This window comes from Peromyscus californicus, unplaced genomic scaffold, assembly GCF_007827085.1.
Source record: "Peromyscus californicus insignis strain IS unplaced genomic scaffold, ASM782708v3 Scaffold_14__1_contigs__length_90479793_seg_2, whole genome shotgun sequence".
In the NCBI taxonomy this organism is placed as follows: Eukaryota; Metazoa; Chordata; class Mammalia; order Rodentia; family Cricetidae; genus Peromyscus; species Peromyscus californicus.
Window position 1 is genome coordinate 77982222 of NW_026294436.1, and position 23041 is coordinate 78005262.

Below are 23041 nucleotides of genomic sequence, written 5' to 3' on the forward strand. Positions count from 1 at the left end.
ACTTCTTCCTACTTTGGGCATAAAATAGACAATTACTGGAACATCAAGAAATAATTTAGGGCTAGAAAAAATTAATGTGTTTAAATTACCTTTGTAACATCTCAATTACAAAAATAATACATCCCTTGAAATGCTTATGATATAAATGATGCCAGGCTGGAATGGTGATATATAAGTCTACAAAATGAATATAATATATAGGCAACAACTCTGGACTTTGTTTTTTTCAAAAACTGTAAGCACTAAAAAGAATATTATTAATTATATAATCCATTGTAAACAACTAAAGACAAGAAAGATCCAGAGAGCATCCCTGTGAACTCTAAAACTTCAGGGAAAAAAAAATACCCTCTGCCAAAACAGCTACCTGGATAGTAGATCAACAGGAGCCACTCGATACATTTCATATGTCAAACTGTCAGAAGACTGAGCTATATTCCCTACAAGTACAGTAAAATAAATTGAAATTTCAATTCAACAAACTACTCAATTTCATCTTTAAAATTTCCTAACAACAAAATACTCAAATATTTTGGAAAAAAACAGAAACCCAAACATTAATTATGGCCAGTTACTTAAGATTCAGATTTAATATTATACAATGCACTAATAACAACATATGTAAACAAAACAATTAATATACAAACTCTGTCCAACACTCTTTGGAAGAAATTTTCCTCTAAGGATCGTCAAATGTGATGCCAATCAAATTTATACTTCAACAACCTACCTTCCTAACAATTGCATCTCTCTTATGAACAAATTAGGGCTAACTGTCCCAATTTTCTTCACTGTCTAGTAGCACAAATCTTAAGAGGTCTTATTAATAAAAACAAACTGGAGCCAGGTATTGGGGTGAATGCTGAAAGATCAGAGAAGCAGAACAAGCCACAGCTACCTCACCTTGCCAATTCCTCAGCTAATCCTGTTTCCTCAGACTGGATGCCTCTTAACTGAACTGTGCTGCTCCAAAGCCTAAAAGCTTAACTAGCTCTACTTCCTGGTCCTCATGCCTTATATACCTTTCTGCTTTCTGCCATCACTTCCTAGGATTAAAGGCGTAGTCACCATGCCTGGCTGTTTCCAGTGTAGCTTTGAACTCACAGAGATCCGCATGGATCTCTGCCTCCAGAAGGCTAGGATTAAAGGTGTGAGTGCCACCATTTTCTGGCCTCTATGTCTGTCTAGTGGCTGTTCTGTTCTCTGACCCTAGATAAATTTATGAGGATATATTGGGGAACACAATATCACCACAGTGATCTAAAGGACATCACAGGGCACCAGCTAAGGCCTCACCTCTCTGTTTTCCTGCTGCAGTTGGTCAGTGTTTACAATTAGATCTCCATAGCTGATCCTCTAAAATAGGGTTTTGAAAACTCAATACCAACTGCAGGAGAATCTTCTACTTAGAGACAGACAATTCCTAATGTCACTCACAGTTTCAGATAGGCTAATTTCAGGATTTCGTTTAAAACCACTAAATTACGGTAAACAGTAGGCAGTTTCTTTCAAGTCTCATAGAAATGCCATCTTCTTAAAAGTGAATGCTATGCCAGAGTTCTATTCCTCAAGTGATCAAAGCATCTCTGCCTATCTGAAAGTGTATTTTCCACAAGTTGATGTGTTTTGAAGAAAGGCAGCTGTCTTAGTTACTTTTCTATGGCTGTGATAAGACACCATAACCAAGGCAACTGATAGAAGGATGAGTTTACTGGGGGCTTTCAGTTTCAGAGGGTAAGTCCATGACCATCATAGCAGGAAGGACAGCAGTAGGCAGATAGGCATGACATTGGAACAGTAGCTGAGAGCTTACCACTTTATTCACAAGTAGAAGGGAGAGAAGGAGGGAGGGAGGCAAGGAAAGAAGGGGGAAGAGAGGGGGGGTTGATTGATTGATCGATTTACCCCTAGTGACACACCTCCTCCAACAAGGCTACACCTCTTCCCAAACATCTCTACCAACTGTGGACCAAGTATTCATATGGGACCATTCTCATTCAAGACACACCTGATATTACACCAAGCCTTCTAACCTGGTGAGCTTTAGTTTGCCATGACACAGGCTCAGCATTCCATGGTGCTTCCTCTTAAATGCAGCAAATTAAATGTAAACATTGTTTCCTTGTATTCCCAGGGCACACAGGATAAAAACTGTGGTGCTCAGTTTGGAAAATATTTTTATCCCTTTTCCATTGGTATAATATCTATACCAAACACACTAAAGGCAAAAGTACTTAATTTTAAAGAAATATTACTCTAAAAGTTTTTCCAAAAGAGATGTAATCTTCCAATTCAGAAGCAGACAGCTGCCCAGCAAACACTGACAAGCATGTTAAGAGGAATGGTCAGTGCAAAGCACTGTGCCCTGGTCCTAGAGGCTACAAATATGCCACTAAAGCACTAAGAGCTTTACCAGAGCAATGCTGCACATTCAGGATAACCTGCAACCAAATCAGCATTAACCACATGCCTAAAGAGAAAAGACAAGCAATGACTCAGTGGAGTTGAGAAAAAGGGAATTTGGTGGAACACTATAACAGATCTCATTAGTATCCAGTGTAACTGTGATTCAGAGAAACATTACATAATTTATCATCAAGGAAGCTTTTAAGTATTTTTAATTAAAATAAAATGGGAGTGGGGGTATAGTTCAGTGGTGAAGCACAAGTTTAGTATGCACAAGGCTCTGAGTTGGATCCCTGACATCAAAATTAAGTAAGAAACTACTGAATTTGAAACCTAAGACTTTTAAGAAACTTTCATGTTATGAGCAGATACCTTCCTGCTTCCATGGGGACAGGTGTTTTCTGTTGATTTGAACCTCTGAGAAGTGCTAACTGTATACTAATTTATTCAAAACATCCACAGCAATAGAAAACTAGAGACAATGAATTTGATCCTGAACAGAGATTTAATAAAGGACTAGATAACTAATCCTGACTACTTGGAAGAGGTAACTGCTGAACTATGAAGGATATAGAATCTAAAAATATGAAGAACTTAGAGTAAGAAAGAGAAAGAGAGCAAAGAAAGTGCAAAAATCTTTACAGTTAAGAAGTGATAGTGACTCACTAAGAGGGAGGAATAAATAGTGGGGAGTAGAAAGGACAGAGCAGAGGGCACTGGGGACAAATGGAAGTGGTAAGATCTCGGTGGTGTGAACAGACCAGGAGTGTCTGAGAAGCAGTGTGAAAGTCACTGCAGAACCTGAGCAGGGAATGATGATGGAGGCAAGAGGTTCTTTCTGGAGCCCACCTTCCAGGCTCTTTCACATATCAACTGCTGAATGCACACTGTGTCCCACACTGATCTTTATTTTATTTTATTTTATTTTTTGTTTTTACAAGATAGGGTTGCTCCATGTAATTTTGGAGCCTGTCCTGGATCTCGCTCTGTAGACCAAGCTGGCCTCACAGAGATCTGCCTAGCTCTGCCTCCCAAGTGCTGGGATTAAAGGCATGTGCCACCGCCGCCCAGCCCACACTGATCTTTAAATGCTCTTTCTTCATGTGTTTCACTAGTGCTACTGTTTCCAATGGTAAAAACTACAACTTCCAATCATTGGCATTTTATCACAATCATTTAACGAAACATATGTTATTTATTCTACAAATACATAAAAAGGCTGCCATGCATGCAATACTTTACCAAATGATCTTCCCACAAGGAGTCAGGCTGATATGCAAGTAAATGAAATATCAACTGTGAGATGTTACATGGATGCTTTTTTAAAAAAGCATGTGGCCGGGCGGTGGTGGCGCACGCCTTTAATCCCAGCACTCGGGAGGCAGAGCCAGGCGGATCTCTGTGAGTTCGAGGCCAGCCTGGGCTACCAAGTGAGTTCCAGGAAAAGGCGCAAAGCTACACAGAGAAACCCTGTCTCGAAAAACCAAAAAAAAAAAAAAAAAAAAAAAGCATGTGTAGGGGGGCACTGGAGAAATGACTTGGCAGTTAATAACATTGGCTGTTCTTCCAGAGGACTTAAATTTAAGTCCCAGCACCCAAATGGTAGCTCACAAACATCTGTAATTCCAGTTTTGAGGGATCTAACAGCCTCTTCTGCCCTCCTCAGGCACCAGGCATACATGTATAGAACAGACATACACACAGGCAAAACAGCCACAGACATAAAACAAAAAGCATGGCAGCTGTGTGGGAAAATATTAGTACAGGTTATTAAACACCACCTTCCAACTATATACAAAAAGATGCTCCTTCAAAGAACAATCTTTATGTCTCATAAAGTAAAGATAACTAATTTTTCTCTTTGAAATGACCAGTTTTCTAAACAAGAAAACACATACTATGTCTAACTATCTTAAATAAAGCTTACAATGTCCTCAAACTTTCCTTTTATCAGTTAAGTTGGAGGTAGGAACTAGGTTGGAAATGAAGACCTGGAAGCCAAGCATAGCACCAGGACTCATGACTCAAGGCTCCTGGCATGTCATGGTCATACACCAGCATCAGTGCATTCCGCCTTGTGTCAGCATCTCTAGATCATATTTGCTCTTAATGGTGACAGATCTAAGCCAGAAGCTATAGAATTATTCTCTTTTTCTAGGCAGATACTGTTCTTTTGGCTCTGCATCTTGAAGTCAGGAAATAGCAATAGCTGGATACCTAAATGAGTTAAAATAGACAAAGAATGTAAGATTGTACCCCAAATTCAATGGCTTCTACTTTCGTTTAAAGAAAGCAACTCTACAGAGCTTCGTTATTTAATACCTATACCAAGAGCCTGAAGGAAGGAACTGAGAATGTTCTCATTAATTTTGTAGAAAGTCAAATGAATACCAGGTTGGGCACTACGGCTAATTCACTGACTGAAAGAAAGATACTCTAATTGCAATGTATTAACAAGATAATACACAAAAATGAAACAACCATCAATGTGGATGACTGCGAGCTTGTACTACCTGACCAGTACCCAAAGACTGGTAAATATTAGTGAAGTTGTTGGCTCAATAAAATGTATCTGAACAAACCTTAAAATAAATATATAATACAAGTCAAATAGGTATCAGAAGTATACTGTTTCTAATAGGTAATGAAAATTCAAATTAGAGCAATAATGGAATTATATTTCAAAATAAAACTGAGAAAATAGGGGCTGGAAAGATGGCTCAGAGGTTAAGAACACTGGCTGTTCTTCCAGAGGTCCTAAGTTCAATTCCCAGTACCCATATGGTGGCTCACAACCATCTGTAATGAGATCTGGCTCCCTCTTCTGGCCTGCAGGGATACATGCAAACAGAACACTGTATATATAATACATAAATCTTTAAAAAAAAAAAAAAACTGAGAAAATAAAAATGTCCAGTGAGCAACAATCAGAACACACACACAAAAGGCACTGAACTAAAGGTGAATTTACACTCAAGAAGAAATGGCGAAAGCATTCAATTTTAGTTTGTATCAATCAGTAAGGTTCTTAGTGTGAAATGTTCAGATTAGAAAAGAGAAAATGATCTGCCATCCAAAAGCTTGTGTAGCTAGAGTTTTTCTCTCTGGGTCCCGCCAAGCCCCAGCAGTCCCTTAGCCCACTTATAAAATAAACATACAGACGCTTATATTATTTAAACTGCTCGGCCATTAGCTCTGGCCTACCACTGTCTAGCTCTTACTCTTATACTCAGCCCATTTCTGTTAATCTATATGTCGCCACATGTTCTGTGGCTTTACCTGCTGCATCTACATGATGCTCCCTAGATGACAGGCTGGCGTCTCCTCCTCTCCGCTAGTCCCGCCTATACTTCCTGCCTGGCTACTGGCCAATCAGTGTTTTATTTATCAATCAATCATCCACAGCAAGCTTGATTGCAGCAATATTTAACTGTGGAGATTAAAAAGTAAAACATGGCCAGTCAGTGGTGGTGCACACCTAACTGCATCACTTAGGAGGCAGAGGCAGGCAGATCTCTGTGACTTCAAGGACAGCCTGGTCTACAGAGTTCCAGGACAGCCAGGGCTACACAGAAAAACCCTTCTAAAAACAAACAAACCAAAAACAAAACAACAACAACAACAACAAAAAGTAAAACATGAACATAAAAGGGAAAGGTGAACATCCAATTTCAAGCAAATCCCCAAAAGCTAAATAACTGTAATGAGCACATTATAAAGTTCAAATTTACAAAGAAATTTTGAACATTTTTAAAACTGGAAAACACAATCATAACTACACAAAACCTCTAGACTCAGTAACTCACAAAAATTAAAAAACAAGGGATAGATGTGAATAATACAATGAGGAATAAATCAGACAGCAGAAGAAATAGAGAAAAGACACTTGTTGATGGACTGAGTTGATAAAGAAAAACGTACTAGAAATTAGCCAGACTGACAGGCTATACATCTCAAAGAATTTCTATATAGTTGGAATAGCCATTCTAAAGTTGTGGAGCTTCACACTGGATTTTACACTCACACTACTGAATAGATTTTTATGTACCTACCCACCACCAAAAATGAAACATTCGGGCTGGAGAGATGGCTCAGAGGTTAAGAGCACTGGCTGTTCATCCAGAGGTCCTGAGTTCAATTCCCAGCAACCACATGGTGGCTCTCAACCACCTATAATGAGATCTGGCACTCCTCTTCTGGAGTGCAGGCATACATGCAAGCAGAACACTGTATACATAATAAATAAACTTTTATTTAAAAAAATGAAACATTCATGACAGAGTTACAACTAGAAAAACAATTAGCTTTATATTCTCTTTCATAACTCATATGCACTATTTACATTCAGTCCTTCCTTGTCCCCTAATATTTAGTCTTTTTTGCTCTCTTTCCTATATGTTACACTGTACCCACAAGTGTATTTTCATACATATATACATATATTAGCTAGATTTCACTTATGAGGGAGAATATACAGAATTTTTCTCTCTGAGATTGAGCATACAAATAAAAACATTTATTCAGTCAGCCTTTGTTATATATATATATATCTCACATCCAAAGCCAGCCTGGGCTATAAGAGACCCTATTTCAAAAAAACAAAAACATAGAAATAGCTGCCAAGTGTGGTGACAAAGCCTGTAATCTTGGCACTAAGAGATGGAGGAAGAATGGTCTGGAGTTCAAGGTCATGCTTGACTACAAAACAATTCACAGACAAATTAGGCTACATAGACCTTCTAAAACAAACAACAAAAGTGTTGAGATGTCAGGGGGAGGAAATGTTAGGCAAGAATAATTACAAATAGCCTGTCTTATAGTTAGGACTACTTTTTCTTCTAGGCAACTGTGAACAGAACTGCAAGTTATGACTCTAATACAGCTTTGTGCCGTGAGCCGCAAGAATTTATTATAGAGATTCAGCTGTATATAATAAGCTATACCTTGAATGACCAAGGAGTCCTTCAAGAGGAAGCCATTTATCAAGGAATATTTAGTGTTATTTAGCATATTAATATTTATCAGCTGTCTTCTGCTATGAAATTCTTGTGCAGCCATATACTACTAGGCCATATGGCAAACAGTGTAAGCTTCTCAGACCTGTTGCTGATCCACTAGGTAACACTCCTGAAGGGCCTGGGAGACAGGCAGGCTGTAGATACATAGCTTTGTTTCTTGTGCAAATGAAGCTCAGACCATCCCTTGCCTTCAGGCCTAGTAGCATTGCAGAGCTATTGACTCAGGACAATAGGGCTTTTTGCATAACCAGGTGCAGTAAAGACTGGAGCAGGATTCCTGGCCAGAGCAGAGTTGCATGGCTTGGACAGAAAAAACAAGGCAGTTTCTGTATATGGTAGACAGAGTCACATGGCCCAAGAGAAGAGAAAAGGGTAGAGATTCTGTAGATGGTAAAACAGATCTTTTGTAGAGTTTTCTCAGAGCCAGGAGTAAGGAACGAGGAAAGAAAGATGGAAGACGAAGGAACAGGGGACGAAGATGAGATAGAAAGCATAAGAGCTTAATTATTACTAGGGCTATGAAGAGACAAAGAAGGGACAAAGAGGAACTGAGTGTCAGGATGGAACTGAAGCTGTATAGACATAATTTTGTCTTAGAGAAATAAAGTTAATGGATGAAAGAGCACAGTGTACATAGATTCTTTTTCCTCAGATAACTCCCCTTCTGGATGTAGTGTCTTCCCCAGGACCCTAGAAGGGATTTTCTCAGGGCAAGCCCTTAGAAAAGCTCTGTTAGCTTTGCACTCTCCTTGACATATTACTTACCAACTACAATTCTGCCCTAATGACTCCCAATGATGTCTGTGTTCTACAGAGACAGTGAAGCCACTAACTAACAGCTTGCCACATGTACAGCTCTGGTTGCAATCCTGTTCTTTTCTTCCGAATAGAAGTTGTTTTTACTGGAGATTTGGCTTTATTTTTGTTTAACTTCAACAGGTAACTAAAGCAGTTGTTAATGGAGTTGGCCACACTGTCCCCCTAGACTTTTTAGAATTGAGCTATCAGAGAGATAGATGGAAGAACAAAATAGGATGGGAATTCTGTGGGAAGTTTAACATGCAAAGACTATTACAATTAGAGCAAGGGAATCAGTGCTCCTAAAACTCATCACTAACTAGAAATGGCTTTCACTTCTGTCCAAGATAAGATACACACATCCTCTACATAAAGGAGTGGTAATGTCTACAAGTGCTAACCCCTTTCTGTCTCAACTCTTCTTTCACTTCAAGTTTTCTTGAGAGCTATTTATAGGTTCTAGGAGGTGTAGCTAGAGTTTTCCTGCCTGGTCCACAGTCAGGACAAATCTCTCTCACCTGCCAGTCCCATAGCTGCTCAGACCCGACCAAGAAAACACAGAGACTTATACTGCTTACAAACTGTATGGCTGTGGCAGGCTTCTTGCTCACTGTTCTTATAGCTTAAATTAATACATTTCTATAAATCTATACCTTGCCACATGGCTTGTGGCTTACTGGCGTCTTCACATGCTGTTTCTCATTGTGGTGGCTGGCAGTGTCTCTCTGACTCAGCCTTCCACTTCCCAGCTTTATTCTCCTCCTTGTCCCGCCTACACTTCCCGCCTAGCCAATGGCCAATCAGTGTTTTATTTATTGACTAATCAGCAACACATTTGCCATACAGAACATCCCACAGCAAGGAGGGGAGTGCAGCTACTCATGTATCCTTGATGGAAAAATGGTCCACCACTACCAGGCAAGGCACACAACTTTGGAAGAAAAACACATAAAGTGGTGAGGCAGGAAGGGCACACTGCCTAGCTAGTCAGATCAGCTGATCTACCACGGAAGATCAATGGGGTGACAAACATGGTGGACAAACAGCCTAACATCCACCCCTCCAGGTCTTGGTATGTTACTTCACTGACCCACTCTTCTCTGCCTCCCTGCTATCCGGTATGTGTGTGTAGTTGTACTTGTTCATGTGTACATGTTGGTGGCCAGAGGTTGATGTAAGGTGTAATACGTCCTCCTCTATTGTTTTTTATCTTATTTTTTGAGAGAGGCTCTGTAATGATATGGCAAGGGAGGCCCTGGCTGGCCAGGCCAAGGTGTCCCGAGGGTGACTGAAATGTGCCGTGCAGATGTGGTAGCCGGCTGCAGCATGTAGAAAGTCACTCACACCCCAGGCACTGCATCCACGTGGAAATGAGTTTATTCTAATAAAAAGATAGAAAGATAAGGAAAAAGAGTAACAGAAAGAAAAGGGGGGCAGGGTGCACACCTCATAGTGGGGAAGGGAAGAAGGGTGGAAGAGAGAGAAGGAGGGAGGGGTTTTTCCTTAAAAAGGACACAGGGCAGGTCCCTAAGGGACAGGTCAGAATACTTACAGGCTCTCACTGAACCCAAAGCTTGTGACTTGAACTAGACTGGCTGACCAGAGAACCCAAAAAATATGCCGATTTCTGCTCCCTCAGTGCTAGGGTTACAGTTGCTAGTTTTTAAATTTTGCTGAAGACTCAAACTCAGGTTCTCATGCTTACACAAAAGCACTTTACTCACTAAGCTGTCTCCCCAACCTTCTCTGTCCCTGACCTTGATAGTTTTTACCTTTCAAGACTGCTCAGGTGTGGACTTCTGGGATTTTAAGGTTGGATACAAACCCCTCCACTATGTGCGGTCATAGTGTTCAGTATAAGCTTTCTTTATAGGCTCCACTGCACTGGAACAAAATGGCCAATTTACATGGCCACCACCCTAAAAGGTAGCTCATAATGACGGGGCCCACAAACACATCCGAGTTCCTTTCCTGATGTCTGCCACAGAGTAGAATAACAGAGCACTTAACACGTTTGTCATAATTTAGAAATAACTTTATTTCACTTTTAAAAAATTTATAGGGCTGGGGAGATAGCTCAATTTGTAAAGTACTTGTACAAGCATGAAGATCTGAATTTAATTTCTCAGAACCCGTATCAAAAGGAGACGCTATAATCCCAGTGCTAAGACAGCAAAAGCAGGAAAATCCCTGCTGCTTGCTTGGGATTGAGATGAGACCCAATCTCAATAATCAAGGTAGATGGTTCCTAAGGAGCAATCTGAGATTGATCTCTGATCTTCATGTACACATCTGCACAAGCACCACAAACATGCCCACCTGCATGCACACACACAAACACGCACACTATAATCTATACCCCCAAATTTCACATAAAGGCAATTCCAAACCAATATCACACAGAGTCGCTGGGACTGTGTAGTGATATATTGTGTACCCTAATAAACTTGCCTGGGGATCTGAAGACAGAGCTAGCCACTGGATTAGACATAGAGGTCAGGCAGTGGTGGTATACACCCTTAATCCTATGACTGGAGAGGCAGAGATCTGTCTGGATCTCTATGAGTTCAAGGCCACACTGGAAACAACCAGGTAGTGGTAGCACACACCTTTAATCCCAGTGCTGGGAAGCACACATGCCTTTATTTCCAGGAAGTGATGTCTGGGAGGAGAAAGGTATATAAGGCGTGAGGAAACAGGAAGTCTCTTTAGGCTGAGGATTTCCTAGAGGTAAGAACTAGTGGCTAGTTGCTCTGCTAGTTGCTCTGAACTAGTGGCTAGTTGCTCTGCTTCTCTGATTTTTCAGCTTTCACCCTGATATCTGGCTCTGGGTTTTTTATTATAAGACCGTTTAAGATTTGAACAACAGGACTGACCTAGGTACTCTGCAAATATGTTAAAGTTGTGTAGCTTGGTCTACTTCTGGGACACCTAACAGTGAGAACAGGGGCTGTCTCTGACTCTTTTAATGGCTTTTGGGACACTACTTCTCATACTGGGTCACCTTGCCCACCTTAATATATGGGGAGGTACTTAGTCTTACTCCAACTTGATATGCCATGTTTTGTTGATACTCATGGGAGGCCTGCCCTTTGCTAAACAGAAACAGGAGTATATTGGGTGGAGGGAACGGGTTGGGGAATGGGAGAAGAGGAGGAAGGGGAAACTGCAGCTGAGATGTAAAATAAATAAATTTATTAAAATAAAATGAGTGAGTCACAAAATGAAACAAAAAGATATGAATATGGTAAAAGAACTTACTGTGGTTAAAGACAGGGGTAGAAGGGAGATAATAGAGGGTAGGAGTAATCACAATGTATTATGCACATGTATGAAATGGCCAAGGTAAAATTTTAATTAATAAAAATATTAAGAAGATTGTAACTATAAGCATTACACCTTGGTTGGAAAGGTATCCTGGCAGCCAGGAGCCAAGGAATATCACAAAGTCACACCACACAACAAACCTCACATAAGAGATCTATTGAGAGGGAAAAACCCAGGAGGGTGGCTACCTCTGCTTGAGCAAGAAACAGCAGCAAACTGAACAGGATAGAGAGCTTATATAGAGTTTCTGCGGGAAGGGGTGGAACTTTTCAGGGTGGAGCTTTCCAGGGTGGAGATTGGTGGGATTCCATGTCCAGAAATTGGGCTTTTTACTCTGTAGGGTGGGGACAGAGTCCAGCAGTTAGTGCAGTTAAAGTATTCTGTGGGTGGAACCTGGCAGTTAGAGGTCCTTGGAGGAGGGGCCTGGCCACTCCTGTGGCTCGAGGGGCTTACAGTAACTATGAACCATTCAATTTAAAGAAGTTTTTTTTTTAAGTACATAAAACAGTTCAAAAACCACACTATCATTAAGCATCCTCAACATCATCAGATAAATTTTTAAAAGATGCTTCATAACAACAAAATACTCTCAACAGGGAGATAGTAGGTATGTACACTTCAGACAAGAAACTACAGATTGTGAGCTCCTCTGTCCATACAAAGAGGCTACCTACTGATATTTTAAAATATTAATAGCTATCAACTATGGGAGATGACATTATGTGTCATTTCTTTTGAGAATAATTTTTTATGTTCACTAAAGGGTTTTGGCTTTTTTGTTTTGTTTTGTTGTGTGTCTAACAACAACAACAACAAAAAACTACCAAAAGAATGTTTGTTTATTTATTTATTTATTTATTTGGGGTGGGGGATGAGGCACACCTGCTACAGTGGACATGTGGAGGTAAGAGGACAACTGAAGGGAGTTGATTTTCTCCTTCCACTATATGTGGGCCATGAGGATCTAACTCAGGATATCATGGCCAACCCAAGCTAAGGTCCAGAGGCCCAGAGAGCTCCAAACCTCAGGACAGAAGCTGGATTCAGATCCAGGGACAGGGTCAAGGTGACCCAAGATAAGGAGCAATGTAATAGAGGAGGGGTTCCCATAAAGCAAGCATCTGGCCAGAGCTAACTCAGGATAGGGTATCTAGGTATGGAGAACAACAACAGATGGAGGTGGCAGGAGACCAGCCAGGGATGTCACTTGAATCATGACTGTTACTGCAGATTGTAGTAGACTCTCAGATGAATAAGTATAGCACCTGCAGACATCAATACTAGTATAAAGAGGAAAATGACATTTCAACCCTCAATTCATCAAGCCTGGTGACAAGTACCTGCTGAATTATCTTGCTGGCCTAGCTATCCATTTTTTTTTTTGTCAAAAAAATTAAGACTTTCTCATTGCTCAAAAAGAAAATACCTCAAGCCTCACTTTGGCATTGCTTTGCATTTTCTTTTTACACTTTCTGGTTACCCAGCCTCGCCTATTTGTTGAGCTCCAGGCCAATGAGATACTCTGTTTTTAAAAGCAAAGCAAAGGGCTTCTAAGGAATGACATCCATGGTTTACTTGTGGTCTCCACGTGCATGGGCACTCACCTGTATCTGCACATACACACAGAACTGAGAGTCTACAGGTATACTCATTCATGACTACATATTGGGATTAGGATTGGGGAACATAAACTTAAAGAAACAATAGATGTGAAAAATGATTCATTTACTAAAACTGCTTTATAAGCAAAATTTGTATCAAATATGCCTCCAAGTAAGCGAGCCACAGGCAGCTGTAGTACACGCCCTCGGGAGGCAGAGCCAGGAGGATCTCTGTGAGTTTGAGGCCAGCTTGGTCTACAGAGCAAGATCCAGGACAGGCACCAAAACTACACAGAGAAACCCTATCTCGAAAAACAAAACAAAACAAAACAAAAATCATTAATTGTTTGGCGGCTGTAGTAAGCGAACTACATATACATGTTTTGAGAGGTGACAAAAACACTGGTATCACTGAATATGGAAAAAAAAAACCACTGTAAATTAAAGTGAAAACATAAGCAAATCTTAGTGTTTAATAAAAACTGTACTTTAGACATTTAAAACAGCAGATTTTGCAAAGCAGTATGCAGAACACTGAACAGTCTTCACCTTAGCCATTAGATGGCACCATGTATCTTGTAGTCAACAGGACTTTGCTAATTTTCCCACATGCTTAGAATGAGATAAAATATATAGTATGTTTAACCTTTAAGTAAATATAATATACATCTTTTATCAGTGTTAGGATTTGTTTTAAAGAGTAATATAAGTAACTACATTTCAATTATCATTTTCAGAAGGTAAATGTCACCTATCCAGCAGATACCTTTCCTAAAGTAAACCTAAGGCAAAACTTTCCATATGAATACGTTTATTACTCATAAGCCTACACTGACTTCTAATCTTTAATTCTCGGGTTTCTCTTTCTTTTCTCTTTAGCTAAATTTTACCAAATCCCCTACTTTAATGCAGGACTGTCATTTCCTGGATAGTTTTCCAATCTCTATTCTAAAATTTCTGCTCCAGATGACCCCATTCTGGTTATTACTTTCTCCATGTCCAATTAAGAGTCCTAAAGATCAGATGCAGCCTGGTACCCAATAATGTTGTAACAGCAGAGAAATACATGAAACGACACTCCTTAGGACACTGAACACAGGCAGTGAGGGCAGTGACCACACAACTGAGATGAACAGTAGGCTGTGATTCAGCAAGCTTCCAGTCTGGAGCGAGGACAGTACTGTAGTGCATAGAGTGGAGTAACCCAAGAACACATTGACTTTTCTGAGCTGAGGGGATCAAAGGAGGCTGAAGCACACATGTCTGAGAATGGCCAGCAAAAAACTCTGCACATCAGGGCATGGAGCCAGTAAGTCCAACTCTCAGGAGGCTGAGGCAGGAGGATCACACATTCAACGCCAGCCTAGACTACAGAGCAAGGCCTTGTCTCAAAAACAGGATGAGGATATAGTTCAGTTAGCAGTGTGCTTGCCTAGTGAGCATAAATAAAGCCCTGAGTTCATTTCCACATAAATTGGACATAGTGGTTCATGCCTGTAAGCCAGAACTAAGGAGATGAAGCAAGAAGAGCAGCCTGAGAAATGAGACCCTGTCTCAAACAAAAACCAAACCAAACCAACAACAGCAAATTACAAGGGGGTGGATATTCAGCTCAGTAGTTAAAAGCAAGCATCTTCACTCAGTTCCAACAATCATGTTAGACGGCGTACACTGCCTGTAACTCTAACCCCATTGAATCCAACATCATTTTTCTAGAACCCATGTACACCCACACACATTTTATATATTCACACAGGCAAATGCACATAACATAAATAAAAATAAATCTTTTTTTAAAGAAACAAAATGCTATCTAGATGTGTGAACTGAGTCACAAATAATATATAGTACAGTGCCTCTTAGTACATACTATATAAAGAAACAGAAACAGACTGGGAAAATAACTGCTTAAGTAGAGGGAAGAACTACCAACCAAATCTAGCACACAAGAAACAGTGACTACACCCCTGATTCAGAATTGTACGCAATCTCTAGATCTTATGACCAGTGTTTAAAAGCATCCTGCCTTGGAAAGTTAGGCTATGTGTTAGTAAACATCCCATCAATGTGGCAAATTATCTGAAACAATCAATTAAAAGGAAGACAGGTTTACTTTGGTTCACAGTTTCAGAGGCCTCAGTCCACAGTTACTTGACCATGCTGCTCTAGGCCTAGAATGGCAAACATAGCATGCCAGAGTAAATGGCAATGGAGCTATGCTCACCTCATGACAGCCAGGAATCAAAAACAGACTCAGGTAGGGATCAGGGTCTCACTATCTCCTTTATGGGCATGTTTGCAATGATCTAACTTTTTTCCCACCAGCCTCAACCCACAGGGCTACAGGCTAGGCAATAAGCCTTTAATATGGAAACTCTTAAAGGACAGTTCCAATCAAACTATAGCAGACTATATGCAGATTTCACTTTCCATGGTTTCAAGTAACTATGATCAGCAATCTGTAGCATCAAACGAAATATCCATAAAATAAACAATTCCTAGGTTTCAAATGGTACAACACTGTAAGCAGTAGGAAAAAGTTCTGTACCATCATCTGAAATGTCAATGACACCTATCTAGTGAGAAACAGCCTGCAATGAAGCACATGACCTGCTGGTTTTTTACAGGAAAAGACATCTCAATGTACTCAGGGTAGCCTTTTCAACAGCGATAATGAAATCATCATTAGCCATAGACAAAAAAGTGAACTGTAATTCATGTACCAAATTACTCAAAATAAGTATAAAGATGAACTTTATATATGCAAAAATAATAGGATTTTAAAGTCCCATTCACCACAGCAATGAAATACATTAACATGTAATGGGAATACTTAGTAAAAATGTGTAAAGCTGTGGAATATTATCAGCACACAATAGAAAACAAAGAACTAACATTCTGAATGAGAAACAAATACACTTGGAAATTTAACTCATTCAGTCAAGATCCTCTTGGAGTCAGGGAAGAGGACATAAATTGCACAAAGGGATGCTTGGCGAAATTATTGCAAAGGTTGTCTAGAAAAATGGCCACCTAGAAAGATATCAGTCCTAAGACCAGAAGATTTGAACAATATAAATGAGGAAAGCTATATTGTAACTCCAGATTTTACATCCTGACAGAAAACTGAGCTTCTTCACAGAGAGATTGTAAAAACTGTGACACATTACACATTGTATTTATCAACTCAGGAGGTTTATGCTAATCATGGTCTCAAAAATTTATCATTTTTTTCCAATAAAAGCCAAGAGTGGTGCTGCATGCTTGTAATCCCAGCCCAGGGAAGGCTGGGATGTGAAGGTCACAATTTCTAGGCCAGTCTAGCCCATAGAATAAGACCTCCAAAACCCAAAATATGCAAAATACAATATATATTATATATAATATAAATATATATATATATATAATATATATATATAAAAGAATGAATGCAAGATAACAGCCACAAAAACAAAAGCACTGTAACAGTGGTTCTAGAAAATATCTACAGATCTATGCACTTTAGAAGCTAGCCCAAGAGCATATAATAATTTAGTGACAATAATGATGTTGGAAGCCAAGAGGAAAAGGGCAAGTCACCCCCATAACCCCCTTCTGGACAGCTGGCTGCCATTTCTCCTGCCTTGCTTCTAATACAAAAATATCAGGGGAGAGAAAACAAACCTGTCTTGGTAATGAGAACACTGTATAAAACACTCAGCCCTATATTATTGACAGATAACAACATTGGGCTGGCTATACATGGTAACAGTTCTGTAAGGATTCAATATCCCATCCCTGTTCCTCTTCTCTTCAAGGATCAAGACACTGACAGATGTAGATGTCTGTCAGTCAGAGAAGGAGTTTGCCTGGAGCTCCTCCCTCAGAGAAGGCCTGGGCAGGTAACAGCATCCTAATCTTTTGTTCAAGCAGCAATGTGTGGACCTGCTCCTTTTCAAAGCATGTTACAAAAGAGTGCACAGCAGATGGATAATGCAGATGGGTTGGAAAGCTCAAATAGGCTTCCAGTTTCTAAAGTTGATCTACAGTCTCATTCTCCCAAACACATAGTTATTAATCTCACAAAACTCACAAATAATCCATCCTTAGAAAAGGACAGAAGGGAAGGAGAAAGCAGTCCTTTCTGACAGTAGTACTTCAGAAAAAGTAGAATGTGATGGGGATAGGGGAGGTGTGTAGTCTTCATCACACTTGCTTCCAGTTTTACTTTTACTGGGATTACTGCAGTCTGCTATTCCTAAAACCTTCATGGTATGTTCTTCTTCTGCCCAATCTTGCACCCCACCTTCACATGCTAAGGGTTAGTGCTAGAATAACTTACAGCAGCCTCGATCTGGAATATAAAATTAAAAATAACAGGCATGAGTCAATGAGAGAGACTCTCTCTCTGGGCTCACACACAAGTTCAAAGAATGAATCAAAGGGAAGAAGAGCCCATGACTCCTACTTTCTGTTAAACTGTAAATGGAAGTGCTATTTTAATTATAGGAGCAAAGGCTTTTTCTTTGCTAATATCAGATCTCTATAAATTCACAACCTAATCCAAATTCCTTGAAACAGGATTTAAAAAAAAAAACAGCTTAAAATACATTCCAACAGCTGGGCATTGTTGCACACGCCTTTACTCCTAGTACTTGAGAGGCAAGTGGAGCTCTGTGAATTAGAAATCAACCTGGCATGGCTGGGCGGTGGTAGCGCATGCCTTTAATCCCAGCACTCAGGAGGCAGAACTCTCTGTGAGTTCAAGGCCAGCCTGGTCTACAGAGTGAGATCCAGGAAAGGCACTAAAACTACACAGAGAAACCCTGTCTCAAAAAAAAAAAAAAAAAAACAGAAAGAAAGAAATCAACCTGGCTTACATAGTGAGTGCCAAGTAAGCCAGGGCTACACAGTGAGACTGTCAAGAGAAAGAAAGAGAGAGAGAGAGAGAGAGAGAGAGAGAGAGAGAGAGAGAGAGAGAGGAGGAAGGAAAGAAAGGAGAGAAAGAGGGAGGAAGGGGGAGAGAGGAAGGAAAGAGGGAGGGAAAAGAGGGAAAGGAAAAGAGAGGGGAAGCAAAAGAAAGAAAGAAAGAAAGAAAGAAAGAAAGAAAGAAAGAAAGAAAGAAAGAAAGAAAGAAAGAAAGAAAGAAAAAGAGAAAGAGAGAGAACCACAAAAATTTACATTTTAACAGAGCAGTTAGAAAAAATCTGCTAGTCACTCAGTATCTGTTATTAGCACTGTCTAGAAGTCACAAGACATATTGACAGAAAGATATCGGCCCTAAGACCCAGAAATTTAGAAAACAGTATAAATAGGGAAGGTATACTAAAACTCTAGATTTTGCATTTTGACAGAAAGCCAGGCTTCTTCACAGAGACAGTGTGAAGATGTGGCATATTTGCACACTATATTCATTGACTCGGGAGCTTTACATTATCAACTTTCTCAAAAACATGTCATTTCTTTCCAAGAAAATCCTCTTCTTGCTACTTTGGATTCTAGCACAGTATGCTGTAACTACAATCATCTTCCATGTCACAGATGGAAGTCCTCCAACACCAGTCCTCCAAATCACTGTGATTATTAGGAAATGGTACTCTTTGTCCCTCACTTCTGGTACTCACTAACTAAAAGACTTAGCTCTATAAATTTCCCCACACAAGTGAAATCAGGAAGCATCTGTCTTGAGACTGCCTCAATTTTCCAGGCTTAAGCCATATTCTCACTTCAGCCTCTCACATAGCTAGAACTACAGGTGTACAACACCACTACTGGCTTAAATATTTTTAAAAAGTAAACACTTTCTTAGCCGGGCGGTGGTGGCGCACGCCTTTAATCCCAGCACTCGGGAGGCAGAGCCAGGCGGATCTCTGTGAGTTCGAGGCCAGCCTGGGCTACCAAGTGAGTTCCAGGAAAAAGGCGCAAAGCTACACAGAGAAACCCTGTCTCGAAAAAACCAAAAAAAAAAAAAAAAAAAACTAAACACTTTCTTCATTACATACTGCTTAGCCACAAGAAGGAAAGGAGGATAATACAATAAACTAACTTTTACATAATTTTGGTAAAACTTAAGAACATATTCTAAGACCCAAAGGATGCCTAGAGGCACAGACAATACCCAAACTTGTATATACTATGTCTTTCCTACACATGCTAAGAGGAAGCACAGTAAGAGATGAGCAATAACTAGCAATAAACACAACTATAGTATATTATAGTAAGACTGTAGCATTGTTCTCTTGAACACTGGGGCTATTGTTGAGTAAAAAGGGCAGACATTGAAAAACTGAAACCAATCTGAAATCTAGACTACTGACTGGGCAGCATACAGCATGGATACCTTGGATGTGACGGCTATTCTTGGTTATCAACTTGAATATATCCAGAATGAACTACAATCCAGAATTGGAGGGCACACCTATGAGATTTTTTTTTTTTTTTTGGCTTTGTTTTAAGTGGGTGAATCCACTTCTAGTCCAGACCTGTGGGGTAGGAAGACACAAACCTTTGATCCAGATCTTGAGGTGGGAAGACACAGGCCTTTAATCTGGATCCTGAGGTAGAAAGACATATATTTAATTTGGGTCACACCTTCTGCTGGAAGCCTGTATAAGAACATGGAAGAAGGAAGCTTTTGCTCTTGGCCTGCTTGTTCTCGTCTTGCTAGCAAGTCTATTCCTTCACTGGCATTAGAGCCTACTTCTAGATTCCAGCATCTACTGAAGACCAACTGAGACATCCAAACTGAGCAACTTCTGGATTCTTAAACTTTCCATTCATAGCCAGCTATTGTTGGACTGGATCACAGCCTGTAAGTTATTCCAAATATATATGTATATATTCATATATGAGAGCAGTAGCTAGAGAGATAATAATAGTAATATATCTATATGAGTGCATATATATATATATATATATATATACACACACACACACACACACACACACACACACACACACACACACATATATATATGAGGGGGAGATAGATATTCATTCTATACGTTCTGTTTCTCTAGAGGACCCTGACAAATAAAGATTTTGGTACCAGAAGTGGTTCTAGAGCAACAGAAGTATAAGAATGAATCTTCTAAGTGTCTGGAATAGGTTTTCCAATTTACCAGAAGCTACCGATACCAAACCTTCTCCAGTTACTGAAGCCTCTCCTGGGAGCTCGGGGAGCACTAAAAACCCATGGTGAGAACTGTTTTACAAACTTAAGGACATAAATGCTTTTGATTACCCTATAGTTTGATCCACCAACTGTAGGTGGTAATGGATTTGGTGAGTCTGTAATAAAACTTTTGTTTTTTTTTTTTTTTTTTTTTTTTTTTTCGGTTTTTCAAGACAGGGTTTCTCTGTGTAGCTTTGCGCCTTTCCTGGGACTCACTTGGTAGCCCAGGCTGGCCTCGAACTCACAGAGATCCGCCTGGCTCTGCCTCCCGAGTGCTGGGATTAAAGGCGTGCGCCACCACCGCCCGGCTGTAATAAAACTTTTGACAGTTTGGGAAAAATAAGGGAAATGATGATGCTGGTTGGTTGCTCTTAGCATCTCTGGATAGATTGACAAAGGATAGGAATAGGTTCAATAATAAAATTAGCCAACTTCTAGTCAAAATCTTGAACTCAGTGATAAAATTGATCAGCTCCAGATGCATATAAACAGTCTAAGGTTTCTAAGGGTGCCCTGGAAGGGAATCTTCTCTCCAGCAGCCACAGGGCTCGAGTTGTGGAAAATCAAACTGAAGCCCTCATTATAAAGTTGGCTGAATTACAGAGAAAATCCAAGTCTCTGCCTCAGGGTGTTGGTGGTTAAAGTAAGGGCATTAATTGGTAAAGAATGGGATCCTATAATCTGGGATGTGGATCTGTGGGAGGATCCTATAGAAGCTGAGAACTTGGAACACTCAGATTCTTAAGGCTTTATTTCACCTGAGGAAGTAGCCTTGGCCACCTTCAGCAGAAAATGTACTCACACCTCCACCCCCTGAAATATTGCCTTTTTCACCTTTGATGGAGGAAATTAACCTTTCATTGTCTGCTAAACCAGTAGTGACCTCTGAAGGAAATGCCAGGCAAGACAATATTGATGTTCCTCAGGACCCAACAATAGTTTCCTCTAGACATCTAACCAGACTTAAGGAAAAGCTGGCTCCTGGGGGAGGTAGAAAGTGAAGTCCATGACAATGTATGCTACACTACTAAAAAGCTTAATGAGTTTGCTAATTCATTCAAGCAGAAGTCTGGGGAATATGTGTGTGAATGGATTTTAAGAGTGTGGGATAATGGTGGAAGGAACATAAAACTGGATCAGGCTGAGTTTATGGATATGGGCCCTCTGAGTGGAGATTCTAGTTTTAATATGAAATCTCACACAGTTTAAAAAAAAAAGTCAAAAGTTTGTTTGAATGGTTGACTGATATATTTGTCAAACTAATAGTCATGTTTAAATAGAGCTCAGTGGAAAGGTACTAGGTTTCATTTTACTTCTAGAATTTGCCATTTGATATTTTCTGATCTTATAATGGAAACTGCAGAAAGCAAAACTGAAAATAAAGGAGGACTACAGTATTTTACATTAAGTATTGATCTTAGGTGGAAGGCTTTCACTGGATTGTACATAAAGTGAACATGGAGGTTGATTTCTTTGCCAATATCCAAAGATTAATGATCAGATTTTCTCCTACTAGATGTCATTTGTTCAGAGATCTGTAAGAGGCTTCCCATAAACATACACTATCACTTAAATGAATGACTGAAAGTTAGAAGGCTCATGTTACCAACTTAGTTCTCATACATTCAAACTTGTAGCTCTCACATTACTGGTGAATAATAGAAACAATCAGTATATCTTCTAGAACTGGTGTACGTAGACTACATGCATCTCATGCCTAGGAGTCTGTAAGTCCCTATCATCTCCCATAAGAATGCTAACATAAAGCCGGGCGGTGGTGGCGCAGCCGGGCGGTGGTGGCGCACGCCTTTAATCCCAGCACTCGGGAGGCAGAGCCAGGAGGATCTCTGTGAGTTCGAGGCCAGCCTGGACTACCAAGTGAGTTCCAGGAAAGGCGCAAAGCTACACAGAGAAACCCTGTCTCGAAAAACCAAAAAAAAAAAAAAAAAAAAAAAAAAAAAAGAATGCTAACATAAGAAAGATGCATTGGAATGCTTGGATTTGAAGTTTCCCCCATAGGCACACGCTCCAAATTCTTGTTCTTTAGCTTGTGGCACTGCTGAAAGCTGTGGAGCTCTGGAGAAGTGGGCTTGATTCGAAGGAGTGAGACCCAGAGGGTAGGCCTTTGAAAGTTAATCTTGCTTCTGTTTAAGACCCATCATCTCCACCCACTCACTACTCTATTGCTGTATGAACAAGCTGCTGCTGAATGTTCCCACCACCACAGACTAAGCAGCTCTGCTCGGCCTTCTCAAACATGGGGAAAAAAAGCCTCTGAAACCATGAACTAAAATGAATTTTTCCTCTCTCAAACTGTTATGTTTTGTTTATAGCAATGAGAAAAGTTACTAATAAAGAAAATTGGTACTGAAGTAGGGTTGTCACTGTGATTAACCCTAAGCCATGTGATTTGTATGCCTCTGGAACAAAGGCTAGACAAGCCCTAGAGTGCTGTTACAGAGTTTAGTGGGTGATTCTGCTGAATCTGGAAGTCCAGAATGCCAATAGTTACAGAGACAGCAAAAACTATATTCAGGGAATTTCAAATGGGGACAAAAAAAATCTGTTGGGAATAGGACTAGAGGCCATTCATGTCACATTCCAGCAAAGAATGTGGCTCTATTTGGCTTATGTTCTGGAATTATAAGACTTAACTTTAAAATAATGAACTAATACAGCTGATGGAAGAAATTTCAAGACAGCCTAGTATCAGTCTGAAGCATGGTTAATGTTGGTTG

The 23041-nt window shown here is 40.0% G+C and overlaps 1 protein-coding gene across 12 annotated transcripts in view; it reads right to left on the reverse strand.

The window, feature by feature from the left end:
• Positions 1-23041, reverse strand: part of Syt14 (synaptotagmin 14) — a 165208-nt gene that overhangs the window by 111424 nt on the left and 30743 nt on the right. Inside the window, exon 4 of one of the 12 annotated variants that reach the window (XM_052738066.1) lies at positions 19635-19683. The exons of the other annotated variants lie outside the window; for them this stretch is intronic. The gene's annotated coding sequence lies outside the window, so the exon portion shown is untranslated. The remainder of the gene's footprint in view (positions 1-19634; positions 19684-23041) is intronic. 12 annotated transcript variants of the gene reach the window in all.